This window comes from Atractosteus spatula, chromosome 10, assembly GCF_055471065.1.
Source record: "Atractosteus spatula isolate fAtrSpa1 chromosome 10, fAtrSpa1.hap1, whole genome shotgun sequence".
Lineage (NCBI taxonomy): Eukaryota > Metazoa > Chordata > Actinopteri > Semionotiformes > Lepisosteidae > Atractosteus > Atractosteus spatula.
In genome coordinates, this window is record NC_142715.1 from 14,875,919 (window position 1) to 14,902,974 (window position 27,056).

Genomic DNA, 27,056 nt, shown 5'->3' on the forward strand with positions numbered 1-27,056 from the left:
GATAAAGTGAAATGGTCTGGGAAGAGTCCTACATTTGAACAGTTCAAAATAGACGTAAAGGGGTATTTACGGACTCTTTCGAAATGTAAGAACAAGCTGTGCGGACCTTATCTTTATTTACCTTGTGTAATCGTTTTTCATAAAGTGTAACTGTATTATAGCATGTGCCCCTGCCGATGTTATTGATATGGTATATGTGCTCTTGTTTGTATTGTATGTAGTTTTGTTGTTTTCAACTGACTTCAAATGAAAGGGAATTAATTGCTTTTTCACAGTCTCTCGAGAAACTCAGTTTTAATTCCCTCCATTTTAATGTTGGTTGTGCTTGCGTGCTGCTTCTGTCTGTGAAACTTGAATGTTCTGCTTCTTCACACCGAATCGTTGGCAGGGGTTGAGCTTGTTGTATAATAATAATAATAATAATAATAATAATAATAATAATAAATAAATAACTTTATTTTATATAGCGCCTTTAAAGGTGGTTTCTCAAAGCGCTTTACAGGATGACAACAACAATAAATAAGAAGAATACACAAGATAAAACACAATTAGAATATATAGAGGAGACAGTGGAAGGTGGTACTAAGAAAAGCAGAGGGGTGAAGAATGGAACCAGTTAAGTAAAAGCTTTTCTGAAGAAGAGGGTTTTGAGTCTGGATTTGAAGGAGTTTAGAGAAGGTGACTCACTGATATCCTTGGGGAGAGAGTTCCAGAGCTTGGGGACATAACAGGAGAAGACCCTGTCACCCATACAATGTAGACGTGGTTGGGGGACAGTAAGGAGAACAGAATTAGAAGAGCGAAAGTTGTGAGGTGGGGAGTAGGGTGATAAAAGCTCAGACAGGTACTGAGGTGCCCAGCCATACAGAGCCTTATAGGTGAGCATGAGGATTTTAAAGTCTACACGGAATTTGACCGGTAGCCAGTGCAAGGACTCCAGGACAGGAGTAATGTGAACACTTGCACTAGACCTGGTCAGGACCACTCAGACATCCTGACAAGTGAAAACAAATGGTGTGCTGAATGCACCAGTAACTCACGAAACTGCGTTTCTTCCCTGAACTGCTTTGCTTGTGAAGCGCCAAGCTGCCTTGAACGGATCGCAGAAATCAAATATATGGATGGATTCAGAGTGTGCTTTCCAACTTTTGTGCAACATTTTCCCTTGATAGGGCGCAGTTGTCCTCACAATGTGGATTAAAGTGAAAGGAGTAACGTCAGTGTAAAACAGCTTTCCTTCTCGATGTACCATGGTTGTTTTCCATATTTCTAATGATTTTGGTTTCAAGATCTCAATTTAGTGTGAAACATAAAAGCCAGCTGGATAAATCTCTTATACATAATTTATAATGGCCTTTCAACTAATAGCCCGTGCAGGGATCAAACCCCAGCTGTTGTTATGAGCTGCATTAGGCTCTGCCACATTCAGATGAGAAATTTACCTCTGCTTCTTCATTATATACACAGTGAGCAATATTTGCGAACCTATTGCCCCCCGTGGACTCTGTATTTGATTGTGGTACAGGACCGGTCTTGGGGAAATGAAGTGAGGAGGGTGTGTTCATTAAAAGGCTCACAGAGTCCCTGGGAGGGCTCAAACCACCACCCCTTCAGTTAACAGCTGAGCCACAAAGACTCAAGTAGAGCTTTACACTTCTCGGTCTCAGTGAAATTGATACACTCGATGAATTTCTGGAGATTCAAGGAAAAGAACCAAGAGTGGCTGAGATTTGCAGGTTTATTTCATTCCATTCTGTGATTTCTGAAGGGAACCCTGTGAAAACACAAGTTTTGACGAGAAGGGATGGACATATAAGGTCCGCAGCCTTGGACAGTATGGTGAGGGCTGCAGGTTGCGGGTTCGACAGCAGCAGCAGCAGAACCTGATCAGTATCACTTACCTCCGATGTCCTCCATACATCCATACACCAAACATTGAAAATGATAAACTTGGTGAATTTCCACCTATTTTCATCAAGTTGAAAAGAAGAACAAACAGTGTCCCTGGATCTGTTATCAAAAACACCACCTTAACTTCTTGGTTCATGCCATGTAAACTGACATAATCAATGGAGACATGCCGAGGTTGTGAGTTTAAGCCTCACCTGGAGCAGCTTGGTTTTCTGTCTTGACAGGTAAACAGTGTTTTGTGTTATTTGCTTAATGGAGAGATGATTCTCTGTTAATTGTGCTCCTCCTGGAAGAGGTAAGGATGTGAATTTCATGAGGACATTAGTGGAGATGGTGTATCTACTCTCTGTGTGAGTGCTGTGCAGGAAGTATAGTCTGTGGTCTGGGAAGAAAGGACTCTCTTCGGAAGAGCGGCACTATTCACAGGAGAGAATATACATAAAAAAAATCTTTTTAGGGATGCAAGATTTTTCTTCTTTGGGGAATTAAAAGGAGTGCAGTTTGTGACCTTGTGGTGCAACGGTACCACGTCTGACTCCCAATCAGAAGGTTTTGTGTTCAAATCATGTCGAGGTCAGGCAATAATCTTTCAGGTTCTGCTGGTGCTGAACCTGGAATTCTCACCATGCAGTTGAGTTCTATCTGTACACCACATAGATAATCTTAATGAAATAACAGAGCAGTGCAGGACATGCGGTGAGGAGCTCATGCAGCGAATACTCTTGAAAACAATAAAGTCACTCTGCACATCTGGGAAACATCACGTCTGACTTTAAAGAGAGTTTCATCCGAGAATGGAAGTTAAGAAGTTTCACACCACTTTTGTTTTACAGGCTTAATACATCACCCCATCTAAAATGAAATTCTAAGTGAGAAACGTGTTTTCTAAATTCTTATCAGTTTTAAAATATCATCTCTTTAAAACAGACAAAGGGTTTATGTGTCGCTCTGAAATTCTGATTGATTTAGAATTAAAAGAAAAGACTGTTTCACAACGCCGTGAAATGATCAAATCTTTCACTCTACTTCTCTCTTGTAGTTGTATTGGGTCACGTATCATGTTTAATCACTTCTTCTAAACACTGGTGCACGTTTTCTCCATGAAAAAAAAAAACGTTTTTCCCTTACGTGATCTCTTTTTTATCAAAGAGAACAGAAAGAAGAAAAAAAGAAAAGGTAGTGTCGTAAAAGAACTCTTTTCTCACGGGGTGTTACCTGTTGTAGTATCTCTCTCTGCGCCTTTGGAAATAAAAGAGTGGCTGAAGTGTGAGGTAACATTTTGAACAGCCTCTTTGTCTTACAAAACAAGAAATGAAAATCAACTGGTAAATTGAACAGTGCAGTAATCAGCACAGTATACAGTAGGAAGCAATTGAACAAAATGATTAGCAAAAATTGAAGTTGAGTAGATTGGAGTAAGAAATTAATTCTATTTGTAAGCAAACGAGAACCCGCGCTGCGCATGAATCACACCAATCTTTCAGCATTTCTGAAACGTTTGATTGAATTGACAAAGAAATCCTCTCCCGATCTTCATCTTTGAAAAGGTTAACCTTTTGAGCCAGCAGGTGTAACACTGCAAAGCTGCCTGTTTCTCACAGATGTTTGAAGCTGTAGATAACATTTTGCATGTTTGGTGCCATGGCTTAGCTGGTTAGTGTGCCTGACTAAAAAACAAGAGATCCTGGGTGTGAATCCCAGTGGTATCTATTCATAAACAGCAGGCCAATCACTGCCAATATTTATGGAGCTCAATATAAGGATGAAAGGATATGCGTTACAGCTTTCAGCAGGTGTTTTATGTTTTAGCACAAGTGTTGGCTCTGTGGCGCAATGGAGGGCGTGTTGGACTTCTAGATGTTAATAGAATGAAGTCATTCAAAGGTTGTGGGTTGGAGTCCACCCAGAGTCACATGTTATTTTGATTCAGCCTTTCGAAATCCTCTAGGGATTGGTGTTGATCAAGTCAAATAGAGGACTTCTTCTGAGTCAACAGTCGAAAATGAACCAGCGGCCACAAGAGAGAAATTAGCACTGGACCTGGTCAGTCATCACATTATTCCTATCCTGTAGTCCTTACACTGGTTTCCTGTCAAGTTTCATGTCGACTTCAAAATCCTCATCCTCACCTATGAGCCTCTCCATGGCTTGGCACTTCAGTACCTGTCTGAGCTCTTATTGCCCTACTCCCCTAATCGCAACCTTGGCTCTTCTAATTCTGGTCTCCTATCTGTCCCCCAGGCCCGTCTACACTCTACGGGTGACAGGGCCTTCTCCAGTTATTCCCCCAACCTCTGGATCTCTATTCCTAAGGATATCAGAGAGTCACCTTGTCTAAATTCCTTCAAATCCAGACTCAGAGCCTCCTTCTTTAGAAGAGCCTTTAATTAACTATTCTTTACCCCTTTGCTCCTACTGTATTTAGTACCACCATCTACCTCTAACTGTGTATTCTCATCCTGCTTATCTTGTGTATTTTTTCATTGTATTGTTGTCATTCTGCTAAGTGCTTTGAGAAGCCACCTTTAAAGGCGCTATATAAAGTAAAGTTTATTATTATTATTAATAATGAACAGTGCATTTAACACTGAGCACACTTGGTCCTTTGAGAAGGATTGCAGGGGTAGGGAACAAGCTTTTCACGTGTGTTGTTGAAGACCATATCATGGCTTTGTTGCAGGAAATGTCTGAATGCCATCATCGGAGTAAGAAGAGGATCAGGGTTTTGGGGAAGTCTTTTTGATGCCTGAAACTGTGTGGTTCCTGGTTGTAACGGCTGGCACTCTACACCTAAACAACAGAGAACACCGTTGACATCGCTGAACTGCCTAGCAGACATTTTGTCGCCTTCTTCTGACCTGTATTTAAAGCGATTCTCTGAAAACGTGGCACATTATATCTGTGGTACCTTTATGGAGAATGAGCGCACTCATAAAGATCATAGATTCGATCACAAGCATCTAAAAATGAGCGTGAGAAAATGACATCACGCTATAAGGTTGAATGGCACGAGTTCTCTTTTCCCTCCGTAGAAAATGTTTGTTTTAAAGGAGGTGTCATGTTATTTTTTTGCCAGACAATGCCATGCCGTAAGAACAGTGTGGTTATTTAAATGTATTGGTCTGAAATTGGTTTAGATCAAAGGGATGTAACAACAAAAAATTATGTGCTTTTTAACACAGAGATAGTTGGAGATATTTGGCAGCAGTGGGATTCCAACTTACGTCCCCAAAGAGTCTGGAGCTTCAATCCAGCTCTTTAGAGTGCTCGGCTGCATTAGCCTTGACTGCCTCATACCTCACACTGGCTCAGAGAGAACTGGGTGACTTGCAAAGACTGTTAGGAGAGGAAAGGAATAAATACTTATTTTTATCTGCTAAAAGAAGGAAATAAATATTTGATAATTGTTTGTTTAGCAGTTGTTTTAATCAAATTATTGTAATGCAGTGGCAGGTACAATTAAGGTATAATATGTACATGAACTGAGTCTGAAGTCTGAGTCGGTGATGGCAGCTGACTATGACTGGAGGACAGTTCATCATGAGTGGGTAAGCCTGCATAATGAGGGAGAAGAGATCGGCCTCTGTGACGCAGTGTCCAGTGACACTATCTGTCCTACTGTTCTCTGCTAACGTAGAGGGTGAATGTTGTTTAAGGTGAATGTAAGGTTTCTTTCTTGTAAAATATTTTCGAGCACATTTTTGTTGCTGAAATTTTATCTTGTGCATTTGGATTAATTCCGATATTGTCACCTTATTCTATGCATTGTTTCATCAGACTAGAACATTTAGAGGAGCTCAATTGCAATAATCAATTGCATAGTGATAGTATTTCTTTCCGTTTAAATATTTCAGTCAAAAATGTAGAGAAGGTGCTCCTGTTTTCACCATTATAAAAACTGTGTTTCACCAGTAATATTTACTCTCATAAAAGATTGTAATTGTATTGTTCTGTGACAGTCTTGAGTGACACAAACCTTCTCTTTTACTGCACTACACTTCTCCAGAGGCCAGTTCAGCACACAAGGATCCTCAGTCAAACAAACACTGCAGTCACTTGATAAAAGCCACTTCTCATCCTTTCTCTTAGTGTTGGTGCTACTATTCTATGCAAAGGGGGCGCCTTGACAATTAAAGGTGTAATCATCTTAAAGAGAGTCTTCATGAAGGTGTGCGTGGCAAGCTCTCCACTGGCAATTGACCGGGCTTTTGAAGAAACCAATCTCATTCAACAACCATACAAATTGCACAGCTTAAGGCACATGAAGCGAAATTCATGAGCAGATAGACACAAAACAATGTCGCTTCATGTTATGTGCAAAGCTGTTTTGCTTGTCTAACCACCTCTCCCTACTTTGCAGTGAGCACATATATTTCATTTTCTTCTCTTATATTTTTCTTGATATTTTACTAACCCTTTCCCCCATGTGGAGATGTATCCACATCCAAAACCCCATGTTTCACCCTGCATTTGTGCCAGTTTTACAATCTGTGTAAAAGCCTGCCTTACACAGGTCTAGTGGCACAATCAGTCAGTCTGTGTTATTTATACAGCTGTGCACAGTGGAGTCATGCTGAGGTTATAAGTTCAAGCCTCCCCTGGAGCCATTAAGTCTTCTGAGTGTTTCCCACTCATAAAAAGTTCATTAGCCATAGCAGTTTCACTGTGACTTTGCAGGTAAAATATTCTTAATGAGAATAATATTTTGTATGCGATAAATAACCGCACCAGAAAATATTGGAGAGAAATGGCTTGTCGCACTATTTGCAGCAGACACTCAGACACAGAAATGTCCTGTCATTAAAGAAAATTTATGAAGAAGAGGAGTGACATCATTGCAAAGGCGATATTTTCTGATGTCTGTCTTGGTTAATAATAATTTGCGTGGGAATTACTTCTGTCATTATTAATAATACTGATAAAAACAGAGAACTCACAGCTCTCTGGACGTTGGTCTGGACTCTAGAAAGTGTTTTTATTTGCAAGCGGCTCTGGAACTCAACACCTGTTGATGGGTCACTTCTGTCAGACACATCAGTGGAACCCAAGCCCACCTACACACACATTCACACACACTGATAGATATACTGTACACCTACACTCTCACACACATTTACACTCACAGACACATCACACATTTATACACACAATCAGACACTTACACACTCACATATATACACTCACACATGCTATCATCATTAATACTCACATAGACTCAGACACTACACACACTGACAGACATACCAACACATACACTTACGAATATAAAACTACACACTGACAGACACCACACACTCACAGACACACACCATACACACACATTCACAGGCATGCATTCACAGAAACAGATACTACGCATACTCACAGACACACACTTATAGACACACACACCAAACACTCAGAGACCCCACACGCTCACACACTAACAGCCCACACACGCACAGACACCGCACACTTCCAGACATGCACCCACACACGCACAGATACCACAAACACACTTATCCAACGATACACAATAACTTACACAAATATAAATACTACTAATACTACAACAGTAACACTATCACTAACACTGACACAAACTACTAATAATAACATTAATGCTGTTACTAAAACTAAAATTACTACTAGTGTTAATACTCTAACAGTAACACTATAATTATAATTAATATTAACGTGAATATGAACATTAAAACTAAAACAATCAGTAGTGCCACTGTCATTAATACTCAAATGAACACTAGCATTAAAACTACCAGTTGTACTCTCACTAATATTAACATGAAGACACTGATATTAGTATTAGTTGCCGCCCGTGACGTCACACCGCTCTCTGTGACAAATGCGAGACACTTAAACGCATGCAGTGACGGGTTGTTGCCGTGGTTACCATTCTTATGATTTATAAACACTGGAAAAATGCATTTAAACTGTTACTTACATACATTCATGAACTTGAAATATCATTTTCTAGCTCTAGGATACAGTTACCTAAATAATAATATGAATAATCATTGTTTAATTTCGGAATGAATATTATTAACCCTCTCTATCTATGAATTGGCTTCATTACTCTGCTCTCCTCCCCACTGAGAGCTGGTGTGTGGGGAGCGTACTGGTGCACTATGGCTGCCGTCGCATCATCCAGGTGGATGCTGCACATTGGTGGTGGTGGAGGGGAGTCCCAATTACCTGTAAAGCGCTTTGAGTTGAGTGTCCAGAAAAGTGCTATATAAGTGTAAGCCATTATTATTATTATTATTATTATTATTATTTATTAACTGTTTTCTAGATATTTAAACAGGATCAAGAAAAGAATCAGTACTCACCAGTTGGTGAAGTTAATCGATTTTTCTACGGTTCTTCAGTTGAAATAATTGGTTGTCCATAGATAAGTGATCAATAACTCTTCTCCATGCACTCTGTGTGCCTCCCGCGCTCTCTCTCTCTGATCCCGGCGCTCTGGCTGGTGTCTGTGACGTCACAGTGCTTATTCTGACAGAACATAGCGCGTCTCTGCTGCTTTTGTGTGTCTTTTTCATGAATGCCAGAGGTACTCGAAATGTTGCAAAAAGAAAAGCGTTTTTTTTGTTTTGTAAAAAAGTGAGCGCTGATTTTTATTTTATACAGGAAACGCATGCATGTTGAAACACTAAATTCTATAAATAATTGAGAAATAATAAAGCCAGGAAAACATATATGTAAAAATAAAATTTGATCACATAATTTACTTCATTACCTCTGGTGGTTATATGTTTTTTTTCTGTTGTGTTTTTTTCTCTTGTACCTGTTTCTGATCCTCTGGTTGTAGTTATATTTGTAAATTCTATACGTTTAATAAAAAAAAAGAGTGCGTCTCTGCTGGAGGAGACATCTGTCCGGAGCCCGGAGGGCTTTTCATACAAATATAACATCTCCAAAAAAAACTAACCGGGCTGTGAAGAGAGGCGATTTATAACAGTTGGAGGAGGAGAGCGACAAACCGAGGAATTAAATTCATTAAACAGAAAAAAAAATAGTTTACTTCACAGATTAATGCATTACAAAGCGTACCCATGTGGAGCAGTAGAGAACGAGCACGAGTCCCTGAAATAAGCGCTTTTAAGGGTTTTACACGAATCATCAGAGTATAGAAGCCAGGAGGATCAGACTCATGTTCCTGGAGGTTAAAATGTGTATCCTGGTTTCATTTCCACCCAGCTCTCAGCTCTATAGGTAGTCTGATGATTTAAATTAACTGTATAACTGTTACAAGACTTCATCTAATTGTAAATTTATAAGGCTGTCTGTGAGACACTTGTGAGAGCAGCTGAATCCCAGGACTGGTGTAGAATCACCAGAGCACTGCTCAGAGCTACAGACTGGTCAACTGGTCACTATTGTAGTCATGACCATCAGACCATCGGCTACTAATAATCAATATACTGATCAGTGTGTCAATACTTGTGTTTATTACATAAATACTAAGATGATTCCACACTCACTTGTGTTATAAAACACTTAAAAAACATATTTGGAAGCTGATATACAGTAAAGAAAGTAATACTGAAGGGCTGGAAGTCCTGGAAAGGGTTAATAGAAGCTTCTTGCTTCTGCCCTGGAACAGAGCCCACAGCTGCCAGATCAGTGACCCCTGAGCCCAGTTCACAGAGAGGAGAACAAGGAGCTCCACTCTGTCTCTAAGAGGGCTGGGAGAAAGGAGAAAAGGGGGAGATGTGACTTGAGTCCAGGCTGTTCTGTCTGATATTGTTCATGTAGCAGCACTGATTGTCTGAATATGTTCTGGTTCTGGATTGTGAGGATAGAGAGCAGTACGGAGTTGAGCTTCTGTCTGAGTGTGAGTCTGAGCTGTGAATCTGACTGAGAAGAGAAGAATGATTTTTAATTCTGCCTCTGAGAAATTTTCTTCTTTGCCAAGTGGTGTTACATCCCCTTCAGATACTCTGCACAGACTGCCAGAATGAGAGAAGAGGAGAGAGAGATGGACAGATAAGAGCACACACAGCAAGAGAGACATACGTCTTGATTTACTTTGAAGCAAGTGTTCATTTCCTTCTGGAACAAGTTGTTTCTGAACTTCAAGAAATTCATACAACTTCTAAAAGATAAAATACAAATCTTGCTTATCAGGACAGAAGAAATGCTGCAAAAAAATGCCAGTGATTTTTTCTCCTTTTAACGAAAAGTGGAGAAAAACAACAGCAGTGCATCTCCGTTGGCTTGATTTAGCTTAATACATGTATTCACTCCCTTTTCTGTAGATTACAGCCTGAGAAAGATTAAATGAAGTTCTTGGTTACTCTTGGTCAGTGCAGAATACTGCCAGCTGGCAGGAAAATGACAGGATTTTATTTTCTTTAAATACAAACATGTGAGTTGTGAAAAGCAACGGGAATGTGTCCCTCTGCAGCTGTTAAACAAAGGGCTGGTGGGTCAAACGCACTCAGGGACGCGCTTCAGATTGTGATGATGTAAACATAATCTCCGCTAAAAATTGAAGGGATTTCTTCGCAAACACTCTTGAATGTTGCAGGAAATCTTCATGTTTTACTCGTGTGGAACTACAAGAAGTAAACAATTAAGTACCTAAGTCAATGTCCAAGAAAACCATCTTCACGTGTGGAATTTTTCTTTAACTGGCTGTTGGGAGAATTCATTTATACACCCGTTGTATCCTTAGCAAAAAGATTTTAAAATTAGAACACAGATTTGTTGGAGAACTTGACAATCCTTGACAATCATTATTAAATGTGCGTTGATATTTTTAATATGTACCTTAATTGTAATATATATATGTACATAATTGCTTTGATATGGATGTTCATTTGAAGGAATTGAGGAAACTATGAAGGATCGCAGAACAACCAAAGATACATTTGGGCATCTGCTATTGGTAAAGATGAAAGAGTACCGTAAGTGTGAAGCTTGCATACACACGAGAGAAAAAATCAGTTTTAATGCACTTCATTAAACTGATGGTGTGCTTATCAAGTGTGCATAAAATGTACATAGCAGAGGATGGGTTCGATCCATCGACCTCTGGGTTATGGGCCCAGCACGCTTCCGCTGCGCCACTCTGCTAACAGCAACTGTACAGTGATTCAACAAAACTGCTCTATCTTTGCTTTCTAAAAGTGCGCCCGAGATGAAAAGTCTAAACGGTAATCGCAGACGTCACTTTGAGCACTTGGTCTTTTATAGTAAAAATCATCACACGCTGCTCTACATGGGCGTGTCTTCAATATCGTTGAGAACCAAGCCTTCTGCTTTCCGAGGCAACTGATTCTTTCGTCGTTAATTCCCAAATCTTCAATGAGAATCAGTGAAACGAAAATCAAACACATGTACATACTCGCGTCCTAGCGTGAAAGAAAAATGATGGAAGCATTTGAGAAATAACAGGAGTAGTCTGAACAGCTCCAGCCTATCAACTGCTTTACAAAGTGATCGCTACCTCCACACCCAATTTATAACACTGAAAATGAATCAGGAAGCACAGCAAAGTTCTAAAACCAGCGAATGCATCTGCATACATAAGATGTCAATTTTTCAAAAGTAAAATCTTCAGCTTTGAAAGATTGTCATCCATATATTTTTGTTTTTCTCTTTTTTTACATTTTCGCGAAACAAACTGTCTTGTAATTAAGGCTGCGTTAGAAAATGTGTATCTTGGTCTGCTAAGTTAAAATCGGCACATCCCAGTGGGCAAAAGATGTAGAATATACAGTACGACTATTAAACGCATACCTTAGACGTGTAAATGTGCTCCGTAACTGGTCTAGAATGAAATTCTAATATACGTGTATCGTTATACGTCAATTAGACATCTATGATTATATGTTTATTATACATAAATGGTTGGAGTTCTATTATACGGATAAATTTAGAGGACTATTATACATATATAGTTAAAGGTCTATTATACATCGAAGAAAGATTTTTATAGGTGTAGAAACAAGTAAATAAAGCCAATGATTTGTTTTAGAACTTTATTCTTAAAATATACAAGTATTCACACCTGAAAAATATATAGTTCAAATTATACATTATATACAATATTGTAATCAACAAATGTCTAATCATCATAAAAAACACAACTAGTAAACGTCAGTTACAAATTCTAGTAACATGGCAATATATATATAGTAATGACAAACACAAACTAATTACATGAACACGCTAATATTGAATTCAAAACCACATTTCGATTCAAATATAAATTTAAAAATTTACAACTTCTTTATTTCCAAGAAAATATTATTAATGTAGTACAAACGCTACTTTCTAATAAAGACAGAAACTGTTTTGTGTCTCATGGTGATCCTCCTCTCGATACTAATGAAATGTTTAATATGATCCCTCGAGAAAAAAAAGGAGTCAATTTCTGCCTGGAATGATTGATGCCCCATCAAACATTTTGTAATATCCCTGGAAGTTTATACAGTAGAATCCTGGTTCATGGCTTAAATTCAAGGTAAACAAGACTAAGGAAACGAGTTGGAAACTTGATGTCAAACTGGGATTTAAATCACCCGGAACATTTCACTACATTGGGCAATATGTGCAAGAGAGCAATATCTGACATTCCTTTGATAGCTCCGTTGGTAGAGCGGAGGAGTGTAGTAGAATCAATGGGGAATCCTTAGGTCGCTGGTTTGATTCTGGCTCAAAGGAATGTGCTTTTTGTGTACTTTAATCAAAGAGTTAAAAGAGGGAATCTGTTTCATTCAGACATTGATCAAAAGCTCAATAAACGACGAAGCAGAGGCTCCTGCTCCGAATTCAGCCCACGTCTGATTGTCTTGTTTTGGCCAAGATCTGATCTTTGAATTAAGGGACTACACTGTCTGCTTTGTAATTCAAAAATGCATACAAATGTCATGTTTTTTGTAGATATAAAGGTGTTCTCTGTTTTCAAAGGATAGGTACTTAATTGGCATAATGATTTGGTATTGATTTTGTATCGTTGTATAATAAAGTTTGTGCTTTCTGTGTTTGTATCGTATTGTGAACTTATTTTTTAAACAAATGCTTACAAAGGCAAAAACGGCACACAACTGTTTATACCAGTGGTGAATTGTACATTTTTATTAAGTACAAGCTACTGTGCACTTCTGGGAGTATAACAGGTTCGATATAAAGTGGCAAAAATATAAAAGGGGAAAATACCCCAAACTGCGTGTAAAGCCCTCGTTGTGACTGTTTTAGATTAAAATGGCGTACTGGGCACGGAATGTTGCTGAAACACAATCTGATATTTTGATAATTATTATTTTAATAATTTGATCAAATTGAGGCCCAGGATCCAAATCTTCAGTTCTGATTTTTTTAAGTGATATCTTTCCTTCCTGTCGTGGAAGTCACACGATGTGAGCAATTGTTTTTTTACGTTGCGATCCAAAGAGCCTCAGACGCACTGTAACCAAACCAGGAACCGAGGTAAAGTTAGCTCGAAGTTCGAAAACGATTTTGGCACGCCTGTAGCGCTTTCACGAAATCTCTTAGAGTTACAAAAACACTTGCTTTGTGTATAAAATACATTGTGAATGCTTTCTCAGCCTTTACTTTTTCGTTTTTATGACATTTTTTTGACCAAGCACGAATATTCTTCTGTCCATATCTTCGCAATGGAAGCACAGAACGCCGTCAAACCAAATGCATTTTAAAGACCACGACTTGTGGATATTTCCACAGCCTTTACATCAAACTATCAGTAATTACGCACGAACTGGAACCCGGGGGACCGCTGTGTGCACACGTTCACAACGCGAGAAATACTTTCAATACGGCTTCATGCGAAAAACCCGTATATGACCATAGGAAGCAGAACAGCGCAGTCTCCAATTACCCAGACTGTAAGCACGGGAATAAAGCTTTGTTTGATTTCTGAAAACCTTCCTTTACGCCCTGTTTTCATTCAGGTAAGGGTCAACTATATTGACAATACTACTGACAGCAGGAAGATTAAAATATTCTTTACCCAGCAGCTTATTAAAAACAGCTCCCATGATGTTCATACCGAATTTTTACACAGAACACTGACACAGCTTTGCATTCTGAATCTCTTTTTCTCGTGCTTTTATTTAATATGGCACAATGCACTGGGATAGGGGTATTCTGTTCACAAACCAATAGCATTTAAATCACAGCACCCACAATGCTGCAAGTGTTTTGCACACTAAACAGGTCCTCTGACTTTTCCCAGCTTTGTTTTGGGTTGTGGAACCTTTATTTTTTTATGATTTTCTGAAGATAACACTACAGGTAATACACTGGGACAGGTGGGTCGTCTTCATGGCTTAATAGCAATTCAAATACAACAGCCACACTGCTGTACCCAAGTGTTTTACACACCAGACAGGCCCCCGAACCTCATCCAACCTTGCTGTGGCTGTGGCCCCTTTCTTTATTTTGTAATGATTTTCTGAAGATAACACCACAGGTAATACAGTGTGATAGGTGGGTCTTCTTCATGGCTCAATAGCATTTCAAATACAACAGCCACACTGCTGAAACCAAGTGTTTTACACACCAGACAGGCCCCCTAACCTCCTACAACCTCGCTGTGGCTGTGGCCCCTTTCTTTATTTTGTAATGATTTTCTGAAGATAACACCACAGGTAATACAGTGTGATAGGTGGGTCTTCTTCATGGCTCAATAGCATTTCAAATACAGCAGCCACACTGCTGAAACCAAGTGTTTTACACACCAGACAGGCCCCCTAACCTCCTACAACCTCGCTGTGGCTGTGGCCCCTTTCTTTATTTTGTAATGATTTTCTGAAGATAACACCACAGGTAATACAGTGCGATAGGTGGGTCTTCTTCATGGCTCAATAGCATTTCAAATACAACAGCCACACTGCTGAAACCAAGTGTTTTACACACCAGACAGGCCCCCTAACCTCCTACAACCTCGCTGTGGCTGTGGCCCCTTTCTTTATTTTGTAATGATTTTCTGAAGATAACACCACAGGTAATACAGTGTGATAGGTGGGTCTTCTTCATGGCTCAATAGCATTTCAAATACAGCAGCCACACTGCTGAAACCAAGTGTTTTACACACCAGACAGGCCCCCTAACCTCCTACAACCTCGCTGTGGCTGTGGCCCCTTTCTTTATTTTGTAATGATTTTCTGAAGATAACACCACAGGTAATACAGTGCGATAGGTGGGTCTTCTTCATGGCACAATAGCATTTCAAATACAACAGCCACACTGCTGAAACCAAGTGTTTTACACACCAGACAGGCCCCCTAACCTCCTACAACCTCGCTGTGGCTGTGGCCCCTTTCTTTATTTTGTAATGATTTTCTGAAGATAACACCACAGGTAATACAGTGTGATAGGTGGGTCTTCTTCATGGCTCAATAGCATTTCAAATACAGCAGCCACACTGCTGAAACCAAGTGTTTTACACACCAGACAGGCCCCCTAACCTCCTACAACCTCGCTGTGGCTGTGGCCCCTTTCTTTATTTTGTAATGATTTTCTGAAGATAACACCACAGGTAATACAGTGCGATAGGTGGGTCTTCTTCATGGCTCAATAGCATTTCAAATACAACAGCCACACTGCTGAAACCAAGTGTTTTACACACCAGACAGGCCCCCTAACCTCCTACAACCTCGCTGTGGCTGTGGCCCCTTTCTTTATTTTGTAATGATTTTCTGAAGATAACACCACAGGTAATACAGTGTGATAGGTGGGTCTTCTTCATGGCTCAATAGCATTTCAAATACAGCAGCCACACTGCTGAAACCAAGTGTTTTACACACCAGACAGGCCCCCTAACCTCCTACAACCTCGCTGTGGCTGTGGCCCCTTTCTTTATTTTGTAATGATTTTCTGAAGATAACACCACAGGTAATACAGTGCGATAGGTGGGTCTTCTTCATGGCTCAATAGCATTTCAAATACAACAGCCACACTGCTGAAACCAAGTGTTTTACACACCAGACAGCCCCCCGAACCTTATACAACCTTGCTGTGGCTGTGGCCCCTTTCTTTATTTTTTTATGAGTTTTTCCATATGGCACCATTAGACAGGCGGTACATGGGGATAGGGGGGTGCTATTCATGAGTCAATAGCTCTTCAAGCACAACAGCCACAGTGCTGCAACCAGGTGTTTTACACACCAGACAGCTCCCCTAACCTTATACAACCTTGCTTTGAGTTGTGGAACATTTCTTTCACATCACTTGGGTTCATCAATCATTTGATCATTTTTCAGCATGGAATAAACCTATTACTTGTGAACTTGAACTTGAACTTGAACTTTATTGCCATATGTAACCGGTACTGGTACAATGGAATTCTTACTTACAGAAAGTCTCTCGATTGTAAAACAAGTGTAAAAAACAAGACAAAGTGCAAACAGTGCATCAAGACAATGTACAAACAAACAATAGACAATGTGCAAGTAAACATGTAGACAGTTTGAATGTAAACAATACAGACGTGTAAACAATGACTGGAGATGTGCAATAGATAAGAAATCATAAAGAGGTAGATGGTGATGGTGTAGGTGTGGTCCGAGGGGGGTGGCTAAATGTGTTCGCCAGCCTCACTGCTTGTGGATAGAAGCTATTGAAGAATCTTGTGGTAAGTGTCCGTATGCTCTTATATCGCTTGCCTGAGGGCAGTGGGGTGAAGAGCTCATGCCCGGCGTGGTGACTGTCCTCTGTGATGGCCAGAGATTGTTCCTTGGAGATTACCATCTGCTGATAAGATATGATCACTATATTGACCATATACAATTTCTTGCATAAGGAATTCATATTTTGCATACACCGATCCCCCCGGAGTCCCAAGTGATTCTGGTTTTGGAAAGCTAAAGGACAATGAGCTTCACAATACCAGGGGGACAGTGGGTGGTCAAGTCTCCCCTAAACAATGTCTCTTGTCAGATTAATATGTCAGTGCATTTAACAATGTTGTTGAACTCTCTTTAGCCAAAATACAGATGAGCCCAGACCCAGAATGTTACACATACTGACAGAGAGTGATCTCATTATGTGTGTTTGGATTTTAACAACTATTATTATTGTTTGCTAGAACCAAAACAATCTATGTTAGACATTTTCATCTTCAGCCAAAAATACAAACCTGTGTACGTAGTGTGGTGCAGGTTCTTGTCCAATCCTGCTCTTGGTCCAGGTTTGAGGGTTGCACCGATTCTAAATCTTGTTAGCTGGTATGGATGGGTTTGGGGGTGTTGATACCAGAGTGGTCCAGGAGGGGGGTGCAGGTGTCTCGGGGGCATTCTTGTTTTTCTATGAGTTCAGGTTGATTCTGTTGGTTCTGTCATGAATCTCCCTCACGCAGGCAAGCGCTCCCGCATTCCCTTGAGCTCTCCCCATACCAAACGTGCACATGTCAATCAGTCCTCTACTTAAACCCTCATCTGTCCCCCGGTCATTGCTCAAGATTGAGATTCTCTCCCGGAGCTTACGTACTAACTACGCCTTTGCCTTACTACGACTTCTCCCCTGGACCTCGACCCCGCTTTTCCGACTACCGCTTTAGCCACTCGATTTTGTACCTTCACCTGTTTTACGCTTTCTCGGATCCTGACCCCAGCCTGTCTCTTCGTTTACGCCTCTGCCTACCGACGCAACTTCTACGCCTTCCCGGACTCCGACCCCTGCCAGTCCCTCGACTACGCCTTCGCCTGTCGATTCTGTGCCTATGCCTGTACTACGCCTTCCCGGACTCGGACCCCTGCCTGTTTACTCCAACTACGCCTGCGTCTCGCGCCAACCCTACCAAGAGCATCGCATTGGATCCCTATCCTCAGCAGTCAGCCCCTGCGTGACAGGTTCTGAGTGTCTTGGTTACATCCGTTTGTGTGTATAGATGTACACCCCCACACCCCCCACCCGTCTCGGTGGAAGTTGCCATGTTCAAAAAATCCTAAAAAGATAATTAAAGTTGCACAGAACAAAGCATGACTGTGAAAGGTCAGGAGGCCTGCCTAGTGAGCACAACACTTGATTACAGTCAAAAAATCATTAAAAAATAAAGAAATGTTCCACAACTCAAAGCGAGGTTGTATAAGGTTAGGGGAGATGTCTGGTGTAAAACACCTGGTTGCAGCACTGTGGCTGTTGTGCTTGAAGAGCAATTGACTCATGAATAGCACCCCCCAATCCCCATGAACCGCCTGTCTAATGGTGCCATATTGAAAAACTAAAATTTTAATTAAAAAAATAAAGAAAGGGGCCACAACCACAGAAAGGTTGTATAAGGTTAGGGGACCTGTGTGGTGTGTAAAACACTTGGTTTCAGCAGTGTGGCTGTTGTATTTGAAATGCTATTAAGCCATGAAGACGACCCACCTGTCCCAGTGTATTACCTGTAGTGTTATCTTCAGAAAATCATAAAAAAATAAAGAAAGGGGCCACAGCCACAGCGAGGTTGTAGGAGGTTAGGGGGCCTGTCTGGTGTGTAAAACACTTGGTTTCAGCAGTGTGGCTGTTGTATTTGAATTGCTATTGAGCCATGAAGACAACCCACCTATCCCAGTGTATCACCTGTAGTGTTATCTTCAAAAAATCATAAAAAAATAAAGAAAGGGGCCACAGCCACAGCAAGGTTGGATGAGGTTCGGGGGCCTATCTGGTGTGTAAAACACTTGGTTTCAGCAGTGTGGCTGTTGTATTTGAAATGCTATTGAGCCATGAAGATGACCCACCTAGCCCAGTGTATTACCTGTAGTGTTATCTTCAAAAAATCATAAAAAAATTAAGGTTCCACAACCCAAAACAAAGCTGGGAAAAGTCAGAGGACCTGTTTAGTGTGCAAAACACTTGCAGCATTGTGGGTGCTGTGATTTAAATGCTATTGGTTTGTGAACAGAATACCCCTATCCCAGTGCATTGTGCCATATTAAATAAAAGCACGAGAAAAAGAGATTCAGAATGCAAAGCTGTGTCAGTGTTCTGTGTAAAAATTCGGTATGAACATCATGGGAGCTGTTTTTAATAAGCTGCTGGGTAAAGAATATTTTAATCTTCCTGCTGTCAGTAGTATTGTCAATATAGTTGACCCTTACCTGAATGAAAACAGGGCGTAAAGGAAGGTTTTCAGAAATCAAACAAAGCTTTATTCCCGTGTTTACAGTCTGGGTAATTGGAGACTGCGCTGTTCTGCTTCCTATGGTCATATACGGGTTTTTCGCATGAAGCCGTATTGAAAGTATTTCTCGCGTTGTGAACGTGTGCACACAGCGGTCCCCCGGGTTCCAGTTCGTGCGTAATTACGCATCGATGAAAAACCGGAGGTTTAAAAAAAGATAATTAGCTCACTGATAGTTTGATGTAAAGGCTGTGGAAATATCCACAAGGCGTGGTCTTTAAAATGCATTTGGTTTGACGGCGTTCTGTGCTTCCATTGCGAAGATATGGACAGAAGAATATTCGTGCTTGGTCAAAAAAATGTCATAAAAACGAAAAAGTAAAGGCTGAGAAAGCATTCACAATGTATTTTATACACAAAGCAAGTGTTTTTGTAACTCTAAGAGATTTCGTGAAAGCGCTACAGGCGTGCCAAAATCGTTTTCGAACTTCGAGCTAACTTTACCCCGGTAACCAGGATGGGTTCTGCTGGGAGCCGGACTGAGCTCATTCTCACTCCCTGTGCTAAAAACAGAATTAGCTCTTCCCCGAACATTGTCTACAGCTGCTGGATGGTGCTCTGCGTCTTACTGCTCCGGCAATTACTTTGACGAAAGACAGATCACTTGTCTTCTACGCTTCTAACCTTCTCGCAGCTACGGGCGAGACTGACACTCACGATATGAAGGCACCCGCTGGAACACATTCTCTTTCACAATCGCGACAGACTTCGCTTTTTTAAAAAAAATAGATATAGCCCTGAAAAAAGCATTAGCTTTATCAGTTTTTACATTAATCTATTTTGAATCAAAGTTTGATATTTTTTTTTTTTGCATTTTACATTATAATTATAATAATAATAATTATTATTGCTTACACTTATATAGCGCTGTTCTGGATACTCCACTCAATGCGCTTTACAGGTAATGGGGACTCCCCTCCACCACCACCATTCTCCTGAATGAGCACAGAGAGTCAGGACCTCGGTTTTACGTCTCAGCCGAAGGACGGCACCTGTTTACAGTTTAGTGTCCCTGTCATTGTACTGGGGTATTAGAACCCGCATGGACCGCAGGGTGTGCGCCCAGCGACAGAAACCAGACGCGTGTCGGGCTCGGCTGCGAGCAGGACAATGACGTCACGGGGACAAAGTAGAGGAAATCAAAACGGTTCTATAAAAGACCTGTGTCAGCTGTTGGTTTGCAGTCTGGACTCTAAATCCTCCGATCCGATTTTAAATCTCTCTAATACCTGAGCTGCGGCTTCTTCCGAGTATTTATTCGTATACTTATTATGTGTAAGTGTATAGATGAAACCTTTCATAGTTTAACGCTTACGGCCGACAGGCACTGTGTAAGAGCCGGCGTACCAGAGCAGGTGACGTCACCGCCCTTCCCTGTGATAGCAGGACCACAGCCCCTGGGCTGTGGAGAGATCTCTCTTTAGCTCACCGGGCTGGGTCGCTGCAGAGAGACGCGGGAGTCCCGGGTTCAAGCCCCCGATGGTGGAGGGCCCATCTAATGCGGCAAGGGTGCCCGCCTGAGCCCCCCTTGCGTTACGATATATTGTTCAGTTTAAATCAAATTGCTTTACTAAAACAAGAGAGAAGTATAGTATGAAGGATGTGACAAATTTATGATTTCTTGGAACAAAACGGTTTTTATTTGCATTCGAAATGAAGCGGAATTTTAGCGCGACACACAAACCCTTTGTCTTTTTTAGAGTGATTTTTAAACAGACATAAATGTAGAAAAGGTGTTTTTTTAGCACTACAATAGCAGGGTCAGTGGCATAATGAATAACGCGTCAGGCCTCGCGTCAGAAAATTATAAGTTGGACTGCCGTCTGGCTTGTTGAGTTTATACCACTTACGTTCTTTTATATAAATGAACTCCACCTGAAAGCTATAGAAAACACTTTGGGTAAGTTGTCTGCAGCCTCATGCGAATTTCGACAACTTACCCAAAACACTGTACTGTCTTGAGATCAGCTCCAGCTCTGAACTCAATTGCAATGAAAAACCATGCGTAACAAAACTGGAGAACAGCTGAACTTGTGCTCAGTTCAGTGATGAGGGTTCAGAACTGTCGTTGTTGTAATTAGCACGAACTGCACAGGCTCTGAATCAGACCATGTCAATTAGTCTGATCAGTGTAGGACACGTTAATGTAGAATTATTAATAGGTTTATTAGTTAGTTATTTCAGGTTTACCCACCTGAACTAATGTAGAATTATTACTTGGTCTGTCTCTTGTTTGTATATAAATGAATGTCTCTGACAACTTAATGTTAGTTTTACGATGTAGGTCAGGCGTTGACATATGCACGAGTATACGAAATGTCTCACTCCTGATTCAACTCATGTTCTATAGGAGATTGGCGATTCCTCCTGTTTTTCATACAACCATATCAGAACAGAAGCCCGTGTCACCCAGCTGTGATTCAAGATTCAAGATCGACTCGCATCTTTATCCCTTTTTTGTTCGTGATCATTATTTTCTTTAGTTATGATCAATATTGAACTTTTTCTAAATGAAATGACAATAATCAAACATGCAGGCAGATTTTTGAAAAGTATTCGGAATTGACAGGGTGCCCCTTTGGAACAGTCGTCAGAAAATGTGAGAAAATGAAAGTTATGTAAGATCTCACACAAAGCATTGAAGATTGGAATCTGAGTGTAAAAAAGCTACCCGTCTCCCAATGATAGGCAGGGATACACACCATGACTCGAATAGACTCAGCGAACTTTAACACCTATGATATTACGAGTGCTTTGCATGTGTCGAATTTCAAGAAGGAACTACTACAACAGTTGTGGACATAATTCAATACCACCGGCAAAGTCCAATGCCGGCAACTTCTGAGAAAATAATGTTCACTCATGGAATTTGGTCTTTGAATGGCTGGCGGGAAAATTCATTTATACTCCTGTTGCACCCTCAGCTGAAACATGTTAAAATAACGCAGATTTGTTGGAGAACCTGACAAGAATTATTGGGTTAGCACTGTATGTATTCTTGTATATTTACTTTAATTTTAATATAAATGTAAACATGCATGCTGTATAAGCTATTGTAATTTTAAAATATGTTTGCTGAGGATGCGAGGGGGGCTATTATACCTTGTGAAACACGCAAGGAACTGTAAAAAAGGCTGGTATTTGAATAAAATTGGCGATCACAAGAAAACCACAATTTATGTGGTATTATCATCAATATCCTTCAAAATCTACGTTCAAATGAAGGATTTGAAGAAACTATGAAAAAAGCAACAGTAGTAGCAGAGGATTTTGATTTTTGCTCTTCAAGTCAGTAGATCACCGTAGAGTTGCGCCCCTACAAACAGCACAAAGGATGAAACCCACCTTCGTTATTGCTGTGTTTGTGCCGGTGAAAGTAGCGTTTGTGCTTTTGAAAGCATCTCGGAAGATGAAGGTGCAGTCACTTCCACATGTCATGATATCATTAGATCTGACGACAAGAGCTGAAGCCCCCCAGTCCAAGCCAGCAATGTGAGGAAGATGGATACGGAGGAAGGCAGCGTGGCCGAGTGGTCTAAGGCGCTGGATTTTAGGCTCCAGTCTCTCTGGGGGCGTGGGTTCGAATCCCACTGCTGCCAAATATTAATGTTTTAAGACCTGCAATACAATCAGTAAAAGCCCTTTTTGTTAGGCTGCGGGAGGTGTTTAGAGATAGACTTTCTAAAAGACAGGCTTAACATCAAGGCAGAAAAAATATTTTGTTTTCTCAACAGAAATTCTCTTTGGCACGTTCAGCTTTATGTAGGGAACAACGTCTGCCGAGATCACTTTTGAGGCAGTGCACATGATAGTGTACCGGCAAGTACATTTAATATTGGCTGTGGTGGTGAGCTGCTTTTGTCTGTGAAACTTTTAATTCTTCACGCCGAATCGTTGGCAGGGGTAAAGCTTATTAAATCTTTGAACATAGCGCTCCATCAGAAATACTTTGTTCGTGATCAAAAGAGATCAGAGGATTAACTTCATGAATTCACATAGCATACCTTACAGGAAAGATTTAAAAGGGGAATTGATTGTGCTTCCTGATGTTGTTCCTGTCGTTTCTTTGGATACAAAGGTGAATGTTCTTTGATGTTCTGCTAGAGTATCCACTGGGTGGGCTTTATCAATCAGCTCGGATAGGTCATCAGTGCTCCGTCTCTGGAAAATAATCAGCACTGTCGTTTTTCCCTGTGCTGTCTTTTAAAACATATAAGATCACGAGTTTACAGATTTCTCCATATAACAACTATACATTTTAACCCAGCAGTTAGCATTCCTTCAATCCAATAGTTTTACTCCGGGTAAAAAGCAGAGAAATATATAGAGAGATGATATTCAAATATTTCAACGTTCTTATTGGATTACCTGTATGGAGATATCGCTCAGAGTTCCTAATATTATTTTGAGTTCAGTTTTGCTTTACTACTTTCAGAGTCTTTTATTGACCTTGCTGAAGCAGAGAAGTGACATAATCACAAATGCGACCTACCTGTGCTGCTGTTTTTGGTTAATAATGATTATTGCGAGGAAAAAAAAAACAGCTCCTTGCATTAAGAGCAAGAGCAACCAACGGGCTCGCTTGTTGAGTTGGGGTTTTTTTCCGTGGTGCTCTTCCTCAGATGTAAAGTTATTTGGCGACCAAGGACCTCTGAGAAGGAGCCTGAATCCGTCAAGAACTCAGAAATTCTAATATCGCACTACTGTCTTGTGTACAGAGATCTGATTCTTCCTTTTTGAGTGTTTTGGTGTTTAAGAGCACGCTTCCTACCTCGAATGTTAGTTTCAGGAGATGTGCTGCCGGATAACAGATTATCTTGAAAAGGTTTGGGGATGCACTGGCCGGGATTAAAACCCGGCTCAATTATTTGGAAGTCACCTGTACTACCAACACACTTCTAAGAAGCACCCGCACATTTTTGCAATCCTCTCTCTCACCTACAAAGTTATGAAGACACAGACGACCAATGAAAACTAATTTGATTCACTCAAGGCTTCACTCTTCTGTTGTGATGTTGTTTTAATTAGTGTTAGCTGTGATGAGGTGTTGTTTCTGTCTCTTAAAGTTTAAGAGTCTGCTCCTTTCTTCCTGGTATAGAAAAAACATGTTCCATCTTTGTTTACAAACACCACTGTAAATTATTTGTCCATCTCTAAAGCCTGTGTGTATTGACAAGGCAATTCAAAAGCACATATTAAATAAGAACACGATCCTTCTTGTTACCATTCACGTGGTTGGAGCGTTGTTTCGCCCTTTAACGTTCTTCTACAATATTTACAGACAGGGCTTTATCACTGGAGTTGTGTGCATCGGTCCATGAACATCAACTGTACTGCTGTTTTTCTATGCGTAATTTAATCGCAAGCACTTAAAAGATGCAAAAAGATTTCAAAGAAAACATAATTGAAAGACAGTCAAGTAAGGAGGTAGAAAAACGCTCTCCCCTGTTGAAGAATCAACCACCGTCGCCCATGTGACTGGATATAAAAATAAATTATTCATTTTGCCCAGTCTCTGGAAGCTTCGATGTGATTATTTTCCCTTCCTTATTTCTTCATTCCCATGAATTTACTTTGTAGTAGAAGAAACGCGAAAGTGGGAAACTGCAGGCATTCTTCGTGAAGGGTGGATTGTGTTCAGTGAACATATGCACATCTTTACGTCAGTTCCACCATTTGCACCCTAGAGGATGTAGCTCAGTGCTAGAGTGCATGCTTCGCATGTATGAGGTCCCGGGTTTAATCCCCGGCATCTCCAGATGTCTTATGTTATTGTGCTCGCATCGCAATCTTCTGTTGAGTGAGAACTCTTTGCTCGTGTTCATAGAGAGACAGGTTTACACAATTAAACTCAAAGTGTTACAGTGTCGCTCTGCTGTTTTAAATGTACCTCCAAAGCATTTTGTTCTGTTAACTACCAAATGATTTGAACTAATTTAACGTCATATTCAGAAAATCCAGAGAAGGTCATCAGACTTTTAGTGGCTGTTGAAGAAAACACCCGTTGAATCTCACTAGGGATTTCTTGAGAGATCATTCAACGAGCGAGTCCTCCCTCTGGACTCCCATTGAGCTGAAAGCTGTGCGAATTCCTCACTGTGTGTCCTGTACTGTTACATGTGCTTTCGTGTAGGTGTGGAGCACAGCAACAAGAACACCTTGAACTTTTTCCGTATGTGAAGGAAAAGGCAAAAGAGCATGAAAAGTATTGAGTGTATAAAATATCCATGGTACAACCCGAGAAAAAACTGATGGACTAAACAACAACATTTGATGATTAAAGAGATTCAAGAAACACAATCATCCACACACGGGCTTGGATCCTGAACGCTTAAGTTAATTGACAAAGTGAAGGATATAACCTGTAAACTCTCTTCATGTCTTATAGTTTATTAAATAAAACAATTTCTTACTTTCTTAATAATTTCTTACTGTTGATGGACGATTTATTGAATTTTAGCAAAATCACAATTACAGCTTTTTCGGTTAAACTGTTATTCACATACTCTAACGTAGATTAACGTTAGTGTCTTCTGATGTGTGAGACATTTTCTCAAAAGAAATATTTGTTAGTCTCTCTGGAGGCTGCACACGGTGTTTAGAGAAAGAATTTCAAAAAGACAGGCTCCCTAAGCTTAACATCAATGCAGAAAAAAATGTTTTCTTAACAGAAATGCTCTTTGGCACTTTCAGCTTTACATAGGGAGCAACGTCTGCCGAAATCACTTATGAGCCAGTGCACATTGTAGTGTGCCAGCAACTACATTTAATATTGGCTGTGGTGGTGAGCTGTTTTTGTCTGTGAAAGCAGTTCTCTGTGATACTTCACACCGAATCATCGGCAGGGGTAAAGCTTATTAAATATTTGCGGATAGCGCTCCATCAGAAATAACTTGTCCAAGTACAAAAGAGATCATAGGGTTTACATCAAGCAGTCACAAAACATACCTCACATGTCAAATTTAAATGGGGAATTGATTTTGCTTCTTGACGTTGTTCCTGTGGTTGCGTTGGTTACAAAGGTGAACGGTCTTCCACATTCTACTAGAGTATCCACTGGGTTGCCTTTATCCATTATCTTGGAAAGAATCTGTGTTTCAACTAAAAAAAAAAATCATCAGTACTGTCGTTTTTTTCTGTGCGTACAGCCATCACTTAAAGCATATAACAATCCGTTCAATCCCCCGCATCTCCAGGTGCTTTATATTACTGTGCTCACATCGCAGTCTTCTGTTGAGTGAGAACTCTTTGGTCGTGTTCATAGAGAGACATGTTTACACAACATAACGAAGAGAAACGTTAGTGTCTTCCGGTGTGTGAGCCCATTTCTCAAAATATAAAAAAATAAAAGTTATATAAATTGAATTGTTCTACTTTTTAGGCTTGCATAGTATTATTAATATTTCAGTTAAATCTTTTCTTCTGTAGTCATATGAGTTGATATTAAAATTAGTCCTGATTTATAATTTTTTGTCATGGTTGATCTTAAGTAATTTTGTAATTAGTTTCAGTTTTGAAAATTAGTTTCGCGCAGAGAAGCTACCAAAACTGGTAATGTTCACATAATGTGTAATGCAATAGCAGCATTTTGGGTTGAAAACAAAAAGTATATCTTGGTATGAATCCTAACACTTCATAAGTAGCATTCTTGGATTTCTCGCTTCAGATAAAGTTGTCTATACATCATAGATTTCTACTCAATCAATATCAGCTGTGTTATCGCTACAGAACGCTAAATATAGATCCTGGCAATACTTCGTGAGATCTTCGTAAGAAAATCCAAAATACTACGGAAGGAATCAAATTTATACGTTTCTTTGGATCGAGAAGATGATCATTATGAGACTCAAAACATGCCTGTCTTTTCTTTTTTCGAGGACACATGGATTATTGAGGTGTAAAGATGGGTTCAAAACTAAAATCACCTTCTATCGCTGCTGTTTCCTTAAATCCTTCAACTGATCATCGATATCGAGGAATAATATTATATAGTTTCTTCAAATCC

General features: G+C 40.2%; 1 non-coding gene across 1 annotated transcript; it reads right to left on the minus strand.

The window, feature by feature from the left end:
- Positions 1 to 10,920: 10,920 nt before the first annotated feature.
- Positions 10,921 to 10,992, minus strand: trnam-cau (transfer RNA methionine (anticodon CAU)). Its single transcript has one exon. It is a non-coding gene; the product is annotated as a tRNA-Met (tRNA).
- Between the last annotated feature and the right edge of the window lie 16,064 nt (positions 10,993 to 27,056).